Genomic DNA, 14,799 nt, shown 5'->3' with positions numbered 1-14,799 from the left:
ATAAAATCAACACACAGAAATCCCTTGCATTCCTATACACTAATAATGAGAAAACAGAAAGAGAAATTAAGGAAACAATTCCATTCACCATTGCAACAGAAAGGATAAAATACTTAGGAATATATCTACCTAAAGAAACTAAAGACCTATATATAGAAAACTATAAAACACTGGTGAAAGAAATCAAAGAGGACACTAATAGATGGAGAAATATACCATGTTCATGGATTGGAAGAATCAATATAGTGAAAATGAGTATACTACCCAAAGCAATTTATAGATTCAATGCAATCCCTATCAAGCTACCAACAGTATTCTTCACAGAGCTAGAACAAATAATTTCACAATTTGTATGGAAATACAAAAAACCTCGAATAGCCAAAGCTATCTTGAGAAAGAAGAATGGAACTGGAGGAATCAACCTACCTGACTTCAGGCTCTACTAGAAAGCCACAGTTATCAAGACAGTATGGTACTGGCACAAAGACAGAAATATTGATCAATGGAACAAAATAGAAAGCCCAGAGATTAATCCACACACATATGGACACCTTATCTTTGACAAAGGAGGCAAGAATATACAATGGATTAAAGACAATCTCTTTAACAAGTGGTGCTGGGAAAATTGGTCAACCACCTGTAAAAGAATGAAACTAGAACATTTTCTAACACCATACACAAAAATAAACTCAAAATGGATTAAAGATCTAAACGTAAGACCAAAAACTATAAAACTCCTAGAGGAGAACATAGGCAAAACACTCTCCGACATACATCACAGCAGGATCCTCTATGAGCCACCTCCCAGAATATTGGAAATAAAAGCAAAAATAAACAAATGGAACCTAATTAACCTTAAAAGCTTCTGCACATCAAAGGAAACTATTAGCAAGGTGAAAAGACAGCCTTCAGAATGGGAGAAAATAATAGCAAATGAAGCAACGGACAAACAACTAATCTCAAAAATATACAAGCAACTCCTCCAGCTCAACTCCAGAAAAATAAATGACCCAATCAAAAAATGGGCCAAAGAACTAAATAGACATTTCTCCAAAGAAGACATACAGATGGCTAACAAACACATGAAAAGATGCTCAACATCACTCATTATCAGAGAAATGCAAATCAAAACCACTATGAGGTACCATTTCACGCCAGTCAGAATGGCTGTGATCCAAAAGTCTACAAGCAATACATGCTGGAGAGGGTGTGGAGAAAAGGGAACCCTCTTACACTGTTGGTGGGAATGCAAACTAGACAGCCACTATGGAGAACAGTGTGGAGATTCCTTAAAAAACTGGAAATAGAACTGCCTTATGATCCAGCAATCCCACTGCTGGGCATACACACTGAGGAAACCAGAAGGGAAAGAGACACGTGTATCCCAATGTTCATTGCAGCACTGTTTATAATAGCCAGGACATGGAAGCAACCTAGATGCCCATCAGCAGATGAATAGATAAGAAAGCTGTGGTACATATACACAATGGAGTATTACTCAGCCATTAAAAAGAATACATTTGAATCAGTTCTAATGAGATGGATGAAACTGGAACCTATTATACAGAGTGAAGTAAGCCAGAAAGAAAAACACCAATACAGTATACTAACGCATATATATGGAATTTAGAAAGATGGTAACAATAACCCTGTGTACGAGACAGCAAAAGAGACACTGATGTATAGAACAGTCTTATGGAATCTGTGGGAGAGGGAGAGGGTGGGAAGATTTGGGAGAATGGCATTGAAACATGTATAATATCATGTATGAAATGAGTCACCAGTCCAGGTTCGATGCACGATACTGGATGCTTGGGGCTGGTGCACTGGGACGACCCAGAGGGAGGGTATGGGGAGGGAGGAGGGAGGAGGGTTCAAGATGGGGAACACAGGTATACCTGTGGCAGATTCATTTTGATATTTGGCAAAACTAATACAATATTGTAAAGTTTAAAAATAAAATAAAATTAAAAAAAATAAAAATAAAAATAAAAAAATTAATTATTCTGAATCTAGTTTTTTTAAATATGTTTTTTCTGTTCTTTGTTTAGCAATGTAATCTACTTATTTACCTCATGTTTTGGTGCAACTTACAAGAAAAGTAACATGCCAGAGAAAATTGCACTATAAATGTAAATCAAATAAAAATTCCATTTCAGGTCTCTGGTGAAGATGCCTCTAACATGAATTACAGGGCAAAATATAGCCTAAACAACCACTGGCTTGTTATACAGACTATAAAATGCACTTAAAATAAAAAAAAAACTGCAAAAGGTCAAGGTCTTTCTCTTTGTCTTTTTCCAGTCATATTGGGTAAATAACAGGGCATTAGAAAGAAAAACTATTAAGATTATGCTCTTTACTCTGGGATTGAAAGCTATGAAATATTGACAACACACATAACTCTAAAGTGCTAGTCTTTCATATCAGCATTGATATTTGAGTGATTTTGGTAGAAAAAATATATAGATATATTGCAGTTCATTTGAGAATTGAAAGACAACACAGATTTTAGAGGGAAAGCTGCAAAATGGGCCTCTGGTATTATGACCTGAGGGGCCCCACCCAAGCCAAAAATTGAAACGCATGCCTTTGGGGAAATAAGCCTCCAACTTTGAAATCCTGTAAGAAAGCAAATCTGGAGAAAGACTCCCAAAATGTGGCTTCTTGGACAATTTCTGCTGCCATAAACTTTCCACCGCCCTCCCTCTTCCTACTTCACACTAAGGAAGAGAGGTGCTTCTTCGTTGCCGACAGCAGTCAAGAATACTGGCCTTAATAGAATATTGCTCAGCCATAAACGGGAATGAAACTGGGGCCTTTATAGTGATGTGGATGAACCTAGTCTGTCATATGGAGTGAAGTAAGTTAGAAAGAGAAAAACAAATATGGTATATTAACACATATACATGGAATCTAGAAAGATGGCATTGATGAATCTATTTGCAGGGGAGCAACAGAGACACACATATAGAGAATGGACTTGTGGGCATGGGAAGAAGGGGAGGGTGGGACAAACTGAGAGAGTAGCATTGACATGTACACGTACTACCATGTATAAAACAGATAGCTAGTGGGAAGCTACTGTATAGCGCAGGGAACTCAGCTTGGTGCTTGGTGATGACCTAGAGGGGTGGGATGGGGTGGTGGGAGAGAGGCTCAAGAGGGAGGGGATGTATGTATACTTATGACTGATTCATACTGTCGTACAGCAGAAACTAACACAACATTGTAAAGCAATTATACTCCAATTAAAAATAAAAAGAATACTGGCCTTTCTACATATTGTCTTTGAAAAGCAGACTTGTTGTTATTCAATTACTAAGTCATGTATGACTCTTTATAACCTCATGGACCATAGCATGCCAGGCTCCTCTGTCCTCCACTATCTCCTGGAGTTTGCTCAAATTTATGTTCATTGAGTCAGTGATGCTATCTAACCAGCTCATCCTCTGCTGCCCCCTTCTCCTTTTGCCTTCAGTCTTTCCCAGCTTCAGGGTCTTTTCCAATAAGTCGTCTCTTCTCATCTGGTGGTCAAAGTATTGGAGCATCAGCTTCAGCAGCAGTCCTTCCAATGAATATTCAGGCTGACTTCCTTTAGGATAGACTGGTTGAACTCAGTACAGTCCAAGGGACTCTCAAGAGTCTTCTCCAACACCACAGTTCAAAAGCATCAATTCTTCAGCGCTCAGCCTTCTTTATGGTCCAACTCGCACACCTGTACATGACTACTGGAAAAACCATAGCTTTGACTATACAAACCTTTGTTGGCAAGGTGATGTCTCTGCTTTTTAATATGCTCTCCAGGTTTTCATAGCTTTTCTTATATACTGAGAACCCCATGGACAGTATGAAAAGCAAACTAGTATAAGGCAAAAAGAAAACTACTGAACTGGGCTTTAAGAACATGCATGCATGCTAAGTTGATTCAGTCATGTCTGACTCTTTGTGACCCCATGGATTGTAGCCCATCAGACTCTTCTGTCCATGAGATTCTCCAGGAAAAAATACGGGAGTGGGTTGCCATGCCCTCCTCCAGGGGATTTTCCCAACCCAGGGATGGAATGCATGTCTCTTACGTCTCCTGCATTGGTATGTGTGTTCTTTACCATTAGCACCACCTGGGATTTAGGAAAATAGTGTTCAAACCCCAAATCTGTCATATATTAATTCATACCAGCCATTAAACTATTCTAAACCTTAGATTATTATTGAATTATTCAGCCTCAGGTTACTCACCTATGTAACAAAACTAATAATATCAGTTCCATCTGACCCCCATGGTGGTGATGTCAGTTCTGGTAGTATGCACATTGCTCTTCTTTCTGCACCTTTCTTCACCCTTATCCACTGGATTTTAGATTTGACCTCAAAGGCAAGTTCTTCTCATCAAACTAACAATCCATCATTTACCCTTTAGTTAAAAATAACATTGTTGTTGTTCAGTCACTCAGTCATGTCTGACTCTTTGCAACCCCATGGCCTGCAGCATGCCAGACATCCCTGTCCTTCACCATCTCCCAGAGCTTGCTCAAACTCATATCCGTTGAAGCCATCCAGCCATCTCATCCTCTGTCATCCCCTTCTTCTCCTCCTTCAGTCTTTCCCAGAATCAGGGTCTTTTCTAATGAGTCAGCCCTGCGCATCGGGAGACCAAAATATTGGAGCTTCAGCTTCAGCGTCAGTCCTTTCAATGTATATTCAGGATTGATTTCCCTTAGGATTGACTGGTTTGATCTCCTTGCTGTCCAAGAGACTCCCAAGAGTCTTTTCCAACATCACAGTTCAAAAGCATCATTTCTCCTGTGCTCAGCCTTCTTTATGGTCCAACTCTCACATCCATATATGACTACTGGAAAAACCATAGCTTTGACTAGATGGACCTTTGTCGGCAAAGAAACATCTCTGCTTTTTAATATGCTGTCTAGGTTTGACATACCCTTTCTTCCAAGGAGCAAGTGTCTTTTAAATTCATGGCTGCAGTCACCATCTACAGTGATTTTGGAGCCCAAGAAAATAAAAAGTCTCTCACTGTTTCCATTGTTTCCCTCCATTTGACATGAAGTGATGGGACCGGATGCCATAATATTTGTTTTTGAATGTAAAGTTTTAACCTAGCCTTTTCATTCTCCTCTTTCACTTTCATCAAGAGGCTCTTTAGTTCTTCTTCCCTTTCTTCCATAAGGGTGGTGTCATCTGCATATCTGGGGTTATTGATATTTCTCCTGGCAATCTTGATTCCTGCTTGTGCTTCATCCAGCCCAGCATTTTGTGTGGATCACAGCCTTGTCTAACTCAATGAAACTATAAGCCATGCTGTATAGGGCCACTCAAGATGATGGGTCATGGTGGAGAGTTCTGACAAAATGTGGTTCACTGGAGAAGTGAATGGCAAACCACTGCAACATTCTTGCCTTGAGAACTCCATGAACAGTATGAAAAAATAACATAGACATGTGCTTTCTCCTTAAAAGTATGTTGAGATTGTGGCATGGAAGGATTGAAAGTGATTGAAATTTTAATTCATAGGAAAGATAGAAATAATTTTGAAATATAGGGTATTATCCAAAGTAAGACTTAAGACCCTCTCTGGTTGATTTTCTCTTGTTTCCTTCATGCATGTACTCATGATTCTCTAACTGATGCCTGCAAGGCTGGCCCTCTCCTCAGCTTTGAACTTCAACTCCTCTGGCCATCTTGTAGGCTCCTCTATAGTCCTGAGGAGCTCATGAGTTCCTGCAAGCATTTCTCCCAAACCCATGTCAGTCCATGGACATATCACTCAGTCTAGCCTCTGCACAAGTCAGAAGACTCAGTTATTGTGTATTCCAGTCTCTCTCAACACTCATATTTCATGATCGACCAATTCTGTTAATTCTTTCTGACTTGTCTCTCTAAACAGCCCCTTTACTTTCTTCTCTTTACTACTACTTCCCTACTTCAGATTCTCATCATCCTATGCCCAATCTATTGAATTAGCCACCTACCCAGATTTCTCCTCTTACTATTCATTTTCCATCCTGCAGTTGCACTGCTCTTTCTTAAAAAAAAAAAACAACAGTCACCTGCTTTAAAGTATTCAGAGACTTGCCACTATCTAGAAAGTCCAAACTTCTTAATATGGCCTTCAAACTCTCAGACCTCCTAGTTCAGCTTCCTCCTGGCCACTCTGCCCTCCTCTCCTTTATCCCACACTTTGCCTTCTTGGCTGACTTCTGTCTTCCTGGAATGCCTGTACACGGTCCAACCCTAGACCTTGCTCATGCTGTTCCCTGGATCTGTTCCTTCCCTGATGGAAATGCCATCTCTTTTGAAAAAACCCAGCTGGACGCTCTACCCCCCAACCCCAAGTTTTATCTCTTAAACTTTGGTTCCCCTTCCTTTTGGTACCCATAGCATACCTATACCTTTATTCTTGAATTTACAGCCTACCACACCTAGACAGCATATTAAAAAGCAGAGACATTACTTTGCCAACAAAGGTCCGTCTAGTCAAGGCTATGGTTTTTCCAGTGGTCATGTATGGATGTGAGAGTTGGACTATAAAGAAAGCTGAGCACTGAAGAATTGATGCTTTTGAACTGTGGTGTTGGAGAAGACTCTTGAGAGTCCCTTGGACTGCAAGGAGATCCAACCAGTCCATCCTAAAGGAGATAGGTCCTGGGTGTTCATTGGAAGGACCGATGTTGAAGCTGAAACTCCAATACTTTGGCCACCTGATGCGAAGAGCTGACTCATTTGAAAAGACCCTGATGCTGGGAAAGATTGAGGGCAGGAGGAGAAGGGGACGACAGAGGATGAGATGGTTGGATGGCATCCCCGACTCAATGGACATGGGTTTGGGTGGACTCCGGGAGTTGGTGATGGACAGTGGAGGCCTGGTGTGCTGTGGTTCATGGGGTCACAAAGAGTCAGACACGACTGAACGACTGAACTGAACACATTTTTCCCCCTCTCTATCTCTATACAAGACTCTGCTCCTAAATGGCATGGGTTGCTTCTTATTCAGCTCCATATATCTAGTGATTGGCCAGAGTGCTTGGATTCTATTAAGTATTCAACCCATGTGTGAATGACAAATAAGGAGACAATGCATAAAGAGGTCCTGGGCAGCCAAGCCAGCATGGGAGTTCCGGATGACATAGACACAGCACTGGGTGGAGAGACGGAAAGGAGAAATTAAGAAAATACTGATGGCAAACGTGCCTTGAAATTTGTGTAAGAAGTCAAGCACAGATTCCGAGAGAAAAATGTTAAAACAACCCTCTCCCTTTCGTGACTCACCATGCAAAGTTAATCCCACAGCAGGTCTTCTCAGCAAGGCACCCTCAGTGTTTGCCTCTCTAACAGATAATGATCCCAGGAAGCTACAAACAGGATTCCTGGGGAGACTTGGCCCTCTCCCTGCCTGGGAGCTTGCCCTAGGATGAACCACCTGATTGCCAGGTAAAAATAGAAGACTCTCAGCTTCTGTGTTTTCTCACTCTTTTCACAGATCTCCCAGGGCCTATTTCTTTTCATCTTTGCACAGCTTGACACCTCCATTTGGCAAACCACTGCTAGGCACGGGTGTCAAGCCCCACTGGAGTCACACCTTAGTTGCAGAGGTTTGAATGAGTTTCTTTGCACTCCCTGTCTCTCGGGCAAATATTCTAATTCCCTTTGATTGATGGAGAAAGCAGGGAGATTATGGAGGGGCCTGATCAAGGAGATAGAGGACCAGCTATAAATTCTCATCTAAATATGCTGCGTATGCCAGCACTTAGCATATGCCAGGTGAGAGTTGAAGGTGGGTACATTTCTGCTCATAGCTTTTAAGATCTGCTTCTCTCTTTTGGGTGGGGGGGCCCTAGATTCTGTGCAAGGAGAGTTGGTAAGACCCTCTCAAACAGGAATCACTTAAAAGGGCATAGAGCATTTTCTTCTTTTGTCATTATACACAGCAGAATAAAAAGTCTTGGCTTCAGTGCTCCCGTCAGGAAAAAATTGCTTCCAGCTTGTAGACGAGGCCCCTTGAGTGGCCTGGGAAAGGCAGCCCATGCAACTCTGAGCATCCTCCCACACGCGGTTTGCTCAAGGCCCCTTCCTGCCTCGCTAACACACCACTGGCTGACAGCAGCCATTAATACAGCTTCTGGGCACCATCCCAGAGTGCTGCACAGGAAAGCTCATCGCTCTCTCTGTGATGTTAGGTTTCAGAGTTTCAGAAAACATCACCATCTCTTCTACTTTTCATTGTGCATTGCCTATTGTTCACAGATGCCCCAATCCAAAGAGGCCAAAGAAATATTGATATTGGCCACCAAAGTCTCCTAGAGAAAAGGAAAACCACATGGACAGCCTTTAGACTATTCAGGTTAAACTCACGAGCAGCCTCTATCCTCTCTCTCGTTTTCCCCCGTCTCTCTTCTGGGTCAGACAATTGAGTGTTAGCACTGCCTTCACTGAGATTATTTGTTCTTTTCTATAGGGTTCCAAGCTCAACCTTCCACTGCGGCCAAATTCGAGCTCTTAGCAACCACTGGGGCCTTGTTAAACTGGTGTACGGTTCCTTGGATTACTTCCCAGGACCTTTGAACACACTGCTCTCCCTGGGCTCCCTCAATCTCTCAAGTCCCTCTTCAGTACTTTCTCTCTTCTCCTCTCTCTTGGCCACACTTAAACACCAGCTGCTGACTTCCTGGCCACCCACTGCAGCTCATTTTCCTGCATTTATCTCATCCTTTTCCCTGATCCTTTCTTTTAAACCTCTCTCCCACTTCAGGGGCTCACTACCCAAGTGTATTTGCTTGCTATTTCCTCATTTATTGTTCTCTTGTCTCAGTCACCGATGACACATTATATCTATTATCACTTCTAAAACCTTTATAGTCAATCTACCCAGAGAATCAGAGTATATCTGCAATGAATATAGAATTGGAAAGGATGGCAATTTTCATTCTAATCTTTTATTTTTTTAAAGATTTATATGGTACTGTTTGATCCTTTTCTGAGATGGCTTAGGATAACGTGGGACTAGGAGGCTTATTTAGACTAGAAGCCTGGGAATTATAATACAGAAAAAATCTGTTTTACATTATATACAGATATCATTTAATTGATTATTAAGTGTTACATAGGAATAAAACATAGATTTCCTTATAATGTTCATACTCCTTAAGAAAATTGGATAAACCCCATAATGGAATAGTGTTCTGATTATATTTTGCATGTATTTTTTTACCATACTGTTTAATTACCTTTTTTTTTTCACTCAAGTTTTATGTTTGCAGGTTCACTGATTCATTGTCTTTCCATCCCTTGTTTTCTTCTTGGCAAATGTGAAGGCTGAAAGAACATTATGAGTGCATTATATGACTTATATAACATCTCCTATGGTTTTTTGACAGGATAGACACTCAGGATGGAGGAATACTTTAAAAATTCCACAAGTTTTCTTTCCGTATAAATGTATAATGACAGAATAGCAGTAGAGAGACTCAGATACAAAGAGAACTGTGTACCCAGAGTGCGTTTAAGACATTTTCTTAGAGCTTAATATAGAATATCACCTGCCTTTCAATGAATTGTTTACAAGAAAGTTTCCTCTTGAAGTAAATCCTAAAACTGGTATTATGAGGATAAAGAAAAAAAACAAGCATGGTTTGAAAGTGTGGGTCCTGGAAACATTAAAGGGATAGACAACTTGTGTGATGATTTAAAGCATATGTTTTTTCATGAGAAAACTAATACATGCTTATTGCCAAAAATGTTGAGGTGAAAGAAAGAGGGTGTCTTTGTGCATAAATCTTTACCCAAAATTTCAAAGTATTTTTCTCAGGATAGGTTTCTAAATGTGTACGAATTGAGCCCAAGTGCTGGAACATCTCTGAGACTCTTGACATATTTTGACAAATTGCTTTTCTTGGGGGTGGTATCAGTTTACACTCCCACCAGGAGTGTATGACTGTGTCTCACCTTACCTTTGCCAGAATGGAATAAAATCTTTGTTAATTGGATAAGAAACAGCATTCTTTCTTGGCTGTACTTTGTATTACTTTATTTCTAGAAAAGTTGAAGCTTTTTAATTTCTATCAGCTCGTTAAAGAATAAGATTTAAAAAAAAAAGAAAATCATGTGCAAATTTAGACTCTTATTAGCCTCTCTGATTGTTTTGTGTTAATAATAGTTTCAGTGGGTAATACAAAGTTCCTCCAAATAGAAATGGAAACTGTTAAACAAGCCCATGCTGATGGAAGTAGAGGCATTAGGAGTATGCACCCTGACACACTGCCCTGTTTGGAAGGGGACTGAAAGAGTGGATGCAGTCTCTCCAAATGTCTTAGGTTAGAGTCTTCAGAGTAGGTCCCAGAGGGTTCATGTGAAAGCGATTTATTAGGAAGTATTTCCAATAAAAGACAGAAAGGCAACAGTAAAGTGGGCCAACCAGATGTGAGACATCAAGCAAGTCAAATGGCAGGTAACGTGGTGTAGCTGGGCTTGCTCTGGAGTCGTGCCTCACAGCAACCCTACCAGGTGCCTGAAGAGCTGAAGTATTTCTTTATTCCTCCCTTCCTTAGTCGTTGTTTATGATGCTCAGGGAAAGAACATGGACTTTTCCAGGCACTGCTGACTCTCTACCTTCCACAAAAGGCAATGTGGATACCAGCAGCCTGAGGGCAGCCCTCCAGCAAAGAGATGCAGCAAAGAGATGCCGGTTACCGGAAGTGAAAACACTCTGGAAGACGGTGGTGCAGGACATGGTCGAGGGATATGAGGGTATCAGGGAGGAGCATCTGCAGGCATCCTGGGACTAAACACTCTTATAGATAATAACTCACTTGACTGCCTTAGGTAAAGTCAATTATGGTTTGTTAAATCTGAAAGGACCTATGTTCTCCTGCCAATGGTGAGTCATAAAAGGTGGAGAAGAAGCCATAAAATAAAATCTTGTTCATGTTCATGTGTGCTGAGAATGAGAGGGTAGTAGCTTGAAAATGTAAAAGGAAACGAACGGAAGAAGAGTCTAAGAGGATGGAGGGGAAATTGGAAAGAAAAGGAAAAGTGATGGTTAAAAAAAGAAATGGGACAAACCAATATTGTAAACCAATCATCAATCAATTACAAATAAATAAACATTAAAAAAAAAAAAAAAGAAAAGAAATGGGGTTTGAAGGCTGCTGATTAGGAGATGAATGAGGAGGCTAGGACGCCAGAAGCAAACCTGGGATGGACATAAGGCTATATCCCAGTGTCCATGTCAGGACTTGGAGTTCCTTGGTAATATTTTCTGTTTGACTTTAGAAATTAAATAATGTATATAGTTGGAACTTAGAAATTATATATTGACTTAGAAATTAAATATTGGATATATTTGGAACACTCACAAAAAGATCTGAATATTTTGTGTACTAAGATGCCAATATTTCATTAGGTTTATACAAAGCATAGATCCCCTAACATGATAAATAACTGGATATAATAATAGAGAGGGAAGTGTCTGGGATTGGCCACTGATCTCCATTTCATCTTCCTTCTGTTCGAATAGGTTGGACATCTAAAAATCAAATGAACCCTAAGGGACAAAACAAAACAAATTTATGTGACTCAAAAACATCTACTGAAACTTTTCAAGCCCCAGATGAATTAGTATCCTCCAATGAGATGCACTTGTGTGACTTAGAAAACAGAAGTAAGAAGCACAGGATCAGTTTCAGGTTGCTGCCATAGGTTAGCAAGATTGTAGCTTATCTGTGGCAATTTCTGGAATTTATCCTTCAGTTCCTGGGTGTGGAGTAATGTGGTGGTAGCAGCAACTCTCTTTCTTTGACTCCCTGATACATGGATAGCATTTTTGGGTGTCCTTTCAAGGTTTTAAGGTGGTGTGGAAGGGGCTGCCTTTCCTGATGGCTCAGTTGGTAAAGAATCCACCCACAATGCAGGAGACCCGGGTCTGATCCCTGGGTCAGGAAGAACCCCTGGAGAAGGAAGTGGCAACCCACTCCAGTATTCTTGCCTGGGAAGTCCAATGGACAGAGGAGCCTGGTGGGCTACAGTCCATGGGGTTGCAAAGAATCGGACAGGACTTAGAGACTAAACCACCACTGGACACTGCTGTGGAAGGGATGGCAACCAGCATGATCCAACACCAGCCTCAGTCCTGCATGTTTTCAAAAATCATTCCCAAAGGCTCAGCCTAGAATCTGCTGCTGCATCCCTCATGGAGCCTGTAAGCATCCGGTTACCTAAAGCAAATATCCCCTGCTTAAAATACCTGGAGGGGTTTGCTTTTTACACTGAGCACTGACTGACCTAGGAGTGCACACAACACACTACCCCAGGAGCAGTGGTTCTCTTCCTCTTTCCCTTTCTTTCCTTTCCTCTTTCCTCTCTGCCACATCACGTCACATCCCTTCTCTTTCTAAACACTTCAGTTCAAAAGTCATTAGGTGGGTGGACTATAAGCACCCACATGGTAAGAGGGGTCCTGGTGTAGCATCGTAGCCCATGTAGGGTGAAGAGGTTATCCAACAGGTGGGTTGTGGTCTGGTGTAGACCCCCAAAATCACAGCAAGATAGGCAGATGCTGTACAGAGGTATTCTTACTGCAGGCAAGAATCCCTTAGAAGAAATGGAGTAGCCATCATAGTCAACAAGAGTCCAAAATGCAGTACTTGGATGCAAGCTCATAAATGACAGAATGATCTCTGTTCGTTTCCAAGGCAAACCATTTAGTATCACAATAATTGATGTCTATGTCCCGACCAGTAATGCTGAAGAAGCTGAACGGTTCTATGAAGACCTACAAGACCTTCTAGAACTAACACCCCCAAAAGATGTCCTTTTCATTATAGGGGACTGGAAGCAAAAGTAGGAAGTCAAGAAACACCTGGAGTAACAGGCAAATTTGGTCTTGGAGTACAGAATGAAGCAGGGCAAGGCTAATAGAGTTTTGCCAAGAGAACGCACTGGTCGTAGCAAACACCCTCTTCCAAAAACACAAGAGAAGACTCTACACATGGACATCACCAGGGGGTCAACACCAAAATCAGATTGATTATATTCTTTGCAGCCAAAGATGAAGCCCTATACAGTCAGCAAAAACAAGACTGGGAGCTGACTGTGGCTCAGATCATGAACTCCTTATTGTCAAATTCAGACTTAAATTGAAGAAAGTAGGGAAAACCACTAGACCATTCAAGTATGACCTAAATCAAATCCCTAATGATTATACAGTAGAAGTGAGAAATAGATTTAAGGGACTAGATCTGATAGACAGAGTGCCTGATGAACTATGGACGGAGGTTCGTGACATTGTTCAGGAGACAGGGAGCAAGACTATCTCCAAGAAAAAGAAATGCAAAAAGGCAAAATGGCTATCTGAGGAGGCCTTACAAATAGCTGTGACAAGAAGAGAAGTGAAAACAAAGGAGAAAAGGGAAGATATAAGCATCTGAATGCAGAGTTCCAAAGAATAGCAAGGAGAGATAAGAAAGCCTTCTTCAGTGCAAAGAAATAGAGGAAAACAATAGAATGGGAAAGACTAGAGATCTCTTCAAGAAAATTAGAGATATCAAGGGAACATTTCATGCAAAGATGTGCTCAATAAAGGACAGAAATGGTATGGACCTAAAAGATGCATAAGATATTGAGAAGAGGTGGCAAGAATACACAGAAGAACTGTACCAAAAATATCTTCACAACCCAGATAATCACAAAGATGTGATCACTCACCTAGAGCCAGACATCCTGGAATGTGAAGTTAAATGGGCTTCAAATGGGAAGCATCACTACGAACAAAGCTAATGGAGGTGATGGAATTCCAGTGGAGCTATTTCAAATCCTAAGAGATGATGCTGTGAAAGTGCTGCACTTAATATGCCAGCAAATCTGGAAAAACTCAGCAGTGACCACAGGACTGGAAAAGGTCAGTTTTCATTCCAATCCCAAAGTAAGGCAATACCAAAGAATGCTCAAACTACCGCACAACTGCACTCATCTCACATGCTAGTAAAGTAATGCTCAAAATTCTCCAAGCCAGGCTTCAACAATACATGAACTGTGAACTCCAAGATGTTCAAGCTGGTTTTAGAAAAGGCATAAAAAGCAGAGGTCAAATTGCCAACATCTGCTGGATCATCAAAAAAGCAAGAGAGTTCCAGAAAAATGTCTATTTCTGCTTCGTTGACTATGCTTAAGCCTTTGATTGTGTGGATCACAATAAACTGTGGAAAATTCTGAAAGAGGAGGGAATACCAGACCACCTGACCTGCCTCTTGAGAAATCTGTATGCAGGTCAGGAAGCAATAGTTAGAACTGACGTGGAACAACAGACTGGTTCCAAATAGAAAAAGGAGTATGTCAAAGCTGTATATTGTCACCCTGCTTATTTAACTTATATGCAGAGTACATCATGAGAAGTGCTGGGCTGGATGAAGCACAAGCTGGAATCAAGATTGTGGGGAGAAATATCAATAACCTCAGATATGCAGATGACACCACCCTTATGGCAGAAATTGAAGAGGCACTACTGCTACTGCTACTGCTAAGTCGATTCAGTCGTGTCCGACTCTGTGAGACCCCATAGACGGCAGCCCACCAGGCTCCACCGTCCCTTGGATGCTCCAGGCAAGAACACTGGAGTGGGTTGCCATTTCCTTCTCCAATGCAGGAAAGTGAAAAGTGAAAGGGAAGTCACTCAGTCGTGTCTGACTCTTTGCGACCCCATGGAATGCAGCCCACCAGGCTCCTCTATCCATGGGATTTTCCAGGCAAGAGTGCTGGAGTGGGGTGCCATTGCCTTCTCCGGAAGAGGCACTA

Source organism: Bos grunniens, chromosome 10 (assembly GCF_055505025.1).
Source record: "Bos grunniens cultivar Pamir isolate PY7600 chromosome 10, Bosgru_T2T1.0, whole genome shotgun sequence".
Classification (NCBI taxonomy): domain Eukaryota; kingdom Metazoa; phylum Chordata; class Mammalia; order Artiodactyla; family Bovidae; genus Bos; species Bos grunniens.
This window is presented reverse-complemented; position numbering follows the sequence as displayed.